At 32.5% G+C, this 6,268-nt stretch overlaps 1 long non-coding RNA gene across 1 annotated transcript; it reads left to right on the forward strand.

Moving 5' to 3' along the window:
* Window positions 1-443: 443 nt before the first annotated feature.
* On the forward strand, window positions 444-5,916 carry LOC128285380 (uncharacterized). The gene is made up of 4 exons (XR_008275891.1): window positions 444-510; window positions 691-818; window positions 1,770-1,870; window positions 5,660-5,916. It is a non-coding gene; the product is annotated as an uncharacterized LOC128285380 (long non-coding RNA).
* The last annotated feature ends 352 nt before the right edge of the window (window positions 5,917-6,268 follow it).

Consider the following 6,268-nt stretch of genomic DNA (forward strand, 5'->3'; position numbering starts at 1 on the left):
TGCATATTTTATCTTTTGGAATTTTCATTTTCTTTAATATGTTTTTTTTCAGCTTTACTATGCAATGGATGGAAAGAAAATTAGATAAATAAAATATGCATCTTATCAACCATGCAATGTTTGTAGCAAGGCTCTTTTACTTCTAGATGTATATTGGACCATTATCTCTACTTATGAACTGTAATTTATGAAGGGTTTACTTGAAAGTTTGCATCTTTGTTTAGATCTATTCTTTCTGCCTCTATTTATGTTTATGTATGTATTAGCAAGTGTTCTTCGTGCGTACATCTTTAAATTCCAACGCATGCTTATCTTCCACGGTCGTTTTTGTCTTCTAGCTGTATTGATGTTCTACGACTCTTGTGCTTGATCATAGGACCAGTTTTATTTGCCTTTTATGGTCTAGACAGCCTGTTGTATCCCAACTCATGCAGGTTTATTCCCGGTGTTCCTGTTGGACCTGTCAGTGATCAGTTTGGAGGGTTGATTTTTAACTTTATCTATGTGAAGGTATGCAGTTGCTTTGTGGCAGAGAGCTAATGCTATAAGATATATATTTTGCTTAAATTTCTTTAGTGTTGATTGATTCAAATTAGGTGAGTGCTGCGTTTTGGTCTTGGTTCTATCTTTTCACTTTGCTTGTATTTTTTTTTCTTTTTTTTGTTCCCCCCTTTTTTGGTCATTTCTAAGGAAAATTCTTTTCCAAAGCTACTTTAAGGTCCTGTGTAACCAGACTCCGCGGGGATGAATAGCGTCTATATTTGAGCCCCATAGCCAGATTGGTTGATCATAAAAATAATTTCGTGGTTTATTCACAGGTGATCTTTCATGATACTGCTTGTCTCAGTTCTGTATATGGTAGTACTTGTTTAAGTTAGATTTGCTTGCATTTGTGGTCTAGATAGTAATGTTCTGGCTGTGGTAGTATGATGTCAATTGGTCCCTCAAACTCTATTTGATCAAGAAAGTTGAAAAGTCGAAGCAATATTTTAGTTATTTTTTTAACGTGTTTGGAGGGCCTTTAGAGGATATCTAGGAACATGTTTGGAATGCGATGAAGCAGACATCAAAATGATGCTGCATTTAAGATAATTTTTTAATCTCCTTCCAAACCCTAACAGGAATGGGTGATGATGAGCTGTTTGCATTTGGATGTCACACTGTACTTCATAATTTTTATTTTCTTTATTTAGCTATGTGTTCTTTGTTGTTAACTACAAATTTTTAATTAATCTGTAATTTAACTTCTAATTTGAAATCATTATCATTTTAATTTATGCATTATAGGATAAATCGGTGAATTCTCTTAAGTCTCTACCAAACAATTTTCTTTTCTTTTTGGTTCTATTTCAGTTCCCTTTTTCTCATTTGAGTCCCAAAATTTTTGAAACATAATATTTGTCTATGGAAACAATATAATTTTAAGAAAAGAAAAAGGCTTTCAAGTTAATAAATGTTTTTTATCCCAAATATATATAACAATATTTAAAAGATAGTCACTGAATATATACTAGGGTAGGAGTTTTTTTATTTTACAACTAGGATTAGAAAATCATTTGCATGCCTTTAACTTTATCAAACTTTGAAATCAATATCAATTAAGAACTTGATTATTTTCTATGCCTTTATTAGTTCAGTTAAAGTATTTTCTTTGAACCTGGTCTTGTGTAAATTCTGAAGTTGAAATATTTTTAAATTTAGCCACTTGGTATGCATGGATCAACTTTATACAATAGTAGATTATCTTTATCAAAACTTGTTTTTTGCAGTTGACTTTGTTTTGGAGATGATGTTGATTGTGGTTTGAATGCGGCTTATGCGTCCTAAGTTAATAGTTGAGAAGAGTTTAGATCTGAGTGCGGCATCTCAGGTACATGTGCAAGACTTAATTCCACTGTGCATTCACCAATTTGCAATTTTGCATATGCATCTAACTGCTTGGGATTCAATAAATTTAAATAACATGAATTAATATATATTAATGTCAATTTATCTTATCATTTATTTATTATGTTTTTTTTATTGAAATAGTAAATTGGATTCCTACAAAAGAAGTATTCGATAGGCTCATTTGAATTGTCTAATCAAACAACTCCATTTTAAGCTCTCCGTAATTGCATTTATAAGTACCTCTTATTACTTATGTAACAACCCGTTTTTAGTCAAATCGGAACAGTAGTTTCGGGACCACAAATCTGAAGTCAAAATAATTATTTTATTATAATTTTAATGTCTACAGCATGATAATATGTTTGTGTGAAAATTTCTTAACGAAATTTTATCATTTGATTAGTTAATTTGATAAAAAGGACTAAATTGCGTAAAGCACAAAAGTGATGTTCTAATTGTTAAAGGTATTAAATAGCTATGGAATATTAAAGTGGAGGTCCTTTTGTTGTAAATAGACCATTTGGAACATGACTGGACAAAGATGAACATGGTTATATGAAATGTTAATGTTTTAGTAAAGGATAAATAGGTAAATTAGCAAATAAATGATAATAATTAAAACAAAAACATAAAATTTTCATTCATTCATCTTCCTTGCCAATTTTAAAGAAGAAAAGAAGCCATAGTTAGGGTTGTAACATTCAACCATTGCATTGCTCAATTGGTAAGTAATTTTGACTCTGTTTTTAATGATTTCTATGTTTTTGAGATCGTTGTAACTAGGTTTAGCTAGCCCAGAGATTATTTTGCAAAACTATTAAAGATTTTGAATGTTTCTATTGATGAATAAACATAAGTTTTGAAGTTTCTTGATAGATTATGAATGCTTGTTGATTGATATACAAATTTTGTTAAGTGATTTTTAGTGAAAATGCAAATTAGGGATTAAATTGTGAAATATGAAAACTCTGTGGTTAAAATGTGAAATAAATGAAAAATATGGGTTGATATGTGTACTAGAGAAATTCAGTTAGCATGGGTTAGTCTTAAATTGCATCAATTTGTGTTTTTTTTATGAAATAAGGACTAAATTGTAAAAGTTGAGAAATACTTGGGGAAAAAGTGTAAATGTGCTTTAATAAGTGTTTTGGACTAAATTGAATACTGAGATAATTAAATAATTTAATTTTTATTACATATAGATCAAGAAAAGTGAAACTCGGATCTCGATAGGGGGAAAAACAAATTTATTGACTAATCGACCTGTTTCGTCGTTTTTACATCCGAGGTAAGTTTGTATGTAATAACCATTGTTATAATTATACTTTAAATGCTTTAATATTGCATAAATTGTGTATACGAGACTATAGTCGTATTCGACAATGATTCGGCTAATTATGTGCACTTAGTGTGTGAAATCGAGATAGCTTCGGCTATATATTTGCACTTACTGTGCGAGATCAAGATAGCTTCGGCTATATATATATATAAATTGGCACTTAGTCTGCAAGATTGATACAGCTTCGGCTATTAATTTGGCACTAAGTGTGTGAGTTTCCTGAGTATCCCAAAAAAAATTCCAAATGGTTTAACGAATATGTCAAAGATGTGAATGAGTATGGGTTAAATACGAGAAGGTACAGGTATGTACATGAACTGAGTAATACACTGAAATGATGAAAAATTATGGAAATTACATCTAACTTGGTGGATGCAAATGTGGTAAGTTGGCGATTCATTATGAGATATGTTATGTTATGTTTTTTGGCTTAATTTGAGTTTATATAATGAGTTGATATAAATGCTATACGAACTTACTAAGCTATAAAGCTTACTTTGTATATTTCTTTGTGTTTGATAGTGATTTCAAAGATAGCTCGGATTCGGGAATCGTCGGAGACTCCATGTAACATTCCGAAATAGGGCTTAGTCAGAATAGTGGTTTCGAGACCACAAATCTGACATCAAAATATTTATTTTATGATTATTATGAAGCCTAGAATATGAGTATATGCATGTGTTAAAGTTTCACGAAGAAATTCTAGTATAAGGTGTCCAATTGGAAATTAGGGACTAAATTGAATAAATTGCAAAACTTGGATTCTAGAAGAAATTTGTATGAAAATGCTTTAGATTATGAATTAGAAGGTCTTGGAGAGTAATTTCCCCAAATTCTAAATTTTTGGACAAAAATGGGCTTGCATGGATGAAATTTTAAAGAAAGGGTATGAGGGCATTTTGGTCATTTGTCATCTTAATGAATTAAAATGGGAGAAATCAAGCCAAAATCAGCCATTTTCTTCTCCACGGCTGCCGAAAATTGAAGAGACACCATAGCTAGGGTTTTCAACATTTTCAAGCTTAATAGTAAGTGCTCCCAAGCCCCGTTTTTTATGCTCTTCGTATTTTTGAAATCCCGGTAGCTTGCTCTCTCCATTTCTACTCATATTTCATGCTAGGGTTCATGTTTAAAAATTTACCCATGCATGAGTTGCTTGTAGTACTTTGATGGATTATGGAGGAATATGAAAGATGAATGTGTATTAAACATCTTTTCCTAGTTGACTTTCATGAAAAACCCTTATAGAGACTATTTTGCAAAAGATGTAAATGTATGGTAAAAATGAGAAAATAATGGATAATGTGGGCTACCATAAGAAGGAAAGGTGTTCGGCTAGGCTTGGGTAAGATAGAAAGTGTATGTGTTTCATTATACTAGCCTAGGGACTAAATCGTAAAAATGTGAAAGGTTAAGGGCAAAATGGTCATTTGGACCGAGAGTAGACATTAAACTTGAAATACATAATGTATCGTGTTAGTGAGTTAATTTTATTGGTATAGACCCCGAGGAACAAATTTCGAAGGTCGATCGTGGTAAACGCAAGGTTTCGAAATAACCGAAACACAATCCTGAAAAGAATTCTAGGTAAGTTTGGATAACTTAAAGTAAACCCCTAGTATGCATAATTGAATGATTTATGAATGCTTGATGATTGCATTTATTATTAGTATGAAACATCATTGAAATGCATATTTGATGGTAATATGTGAAAGATGTCTCATTTGAGGTTGATAAAGGAGATTTGGTGGGCAAACCCTGATTGATATGTGTAACGAGATTCTGCATGTGTTGTAGTAAGGATTTAGCCCAGACGGGTAATCCGTTGATCTCAATTATGAAAAGGATCTAGCCTGGACAGGTGTTCCTTGAATGATCGAGCCTCTCGAAGAATATATGTGCATTACGGATTTAGCCTGGACGGGTAATCTGAATTGGGACTGAATTTAGCCTGGACTGGTAATTTAGATCTGAGCTCATTAAGGGTGTTTGTCACTATAAAGGATTTAGCCTGGACTGGTAATCCCGACATCACCTTACGAGTTCATATAATGGGGGATTTTGCCTGGACTAGTAATCTCGCCATATGATGTGAGGTTCGCGGGAGTGCATATATGGAATGATCATTCGTATGAATTGACAGATAATGGGTATTCTATCGAGATTTCGTAGAAACTCAACTAGATGAACATGGGATACACATATATGAATGAAATGTTAAATGATGAGCTCATCTAGTTAAATTTCATGATACATAATTATGTGACTAATTTAGTGATTGAGTGCATGTGATAGGAAATCATTTCGTAATGGATGATTTCATTAATTAAGTATGGATGTATGCTAATTACTCGGTAAGTTTACTTTCCGGTTGTTCGAGCTTACTAAGCATGAAAATGCTTACCCCCTCTCTTTTTCCCTGTTTTACAGAGCTCGAGGACTCATAAGGATTGGAAGATGGTTGGAGAAACAACACATTATCAACTAACCAAGCTTTGGTATAAAAGCTCTATTTATTTTGTTCAATGGCATGTATAGTTTTTTTTAGTATTTTGTTATATGTGTCATTTGATTTGCCAAGTAAAGGCATGTAAGAATATGTTTATCTCTTTGTATATGGCCATGAAAAATTGGCTTAATTTAAGTAGGCTATGACCTACGATTTTATGCATGGTTTTAATTATAAATGATAGGTTGCTATCAATTGGCAATGAGTCACATGAATGAGCCAATTTCGGATGGATTAATGTAACATAGGAACCCATGACACTAAAGAGAAAATAACCATTTACGTATGAAACCAATGATATGAGGTTTCCATACAACTATTTTCATTAAGATTATTTACAAGCGTAAAATTATGTTTTCTCTCAAACTTGGTAACTACTAGGCACAAGTAAGTAAAAAAAGGGTGACTAAAGGCTTGGAAAATAGCCTAATAAAGTCCACATGGTTGGACACACGAGCGTGTGTCTAGGCCGTGTGTGACACACGGTTCCTTCCCACGGGCGTGTGCTATGATCATGTTCCCCTTCACTT

This window comes from Gossypium arboreum, chromosome 2 (assembly GCF_025698485.1).
Source record: "Gossypium arboreum isolate Shixiya-1 chromosome 2, ASM2569848v2, whole genome shotgun sequence".
Lineage (NCBI taxonomy): Eukaryota > Viridiplantae > Streptophyta > Magnoliopsida > Malvales > Malvaceae > Gossypium > Gossypium arboreum.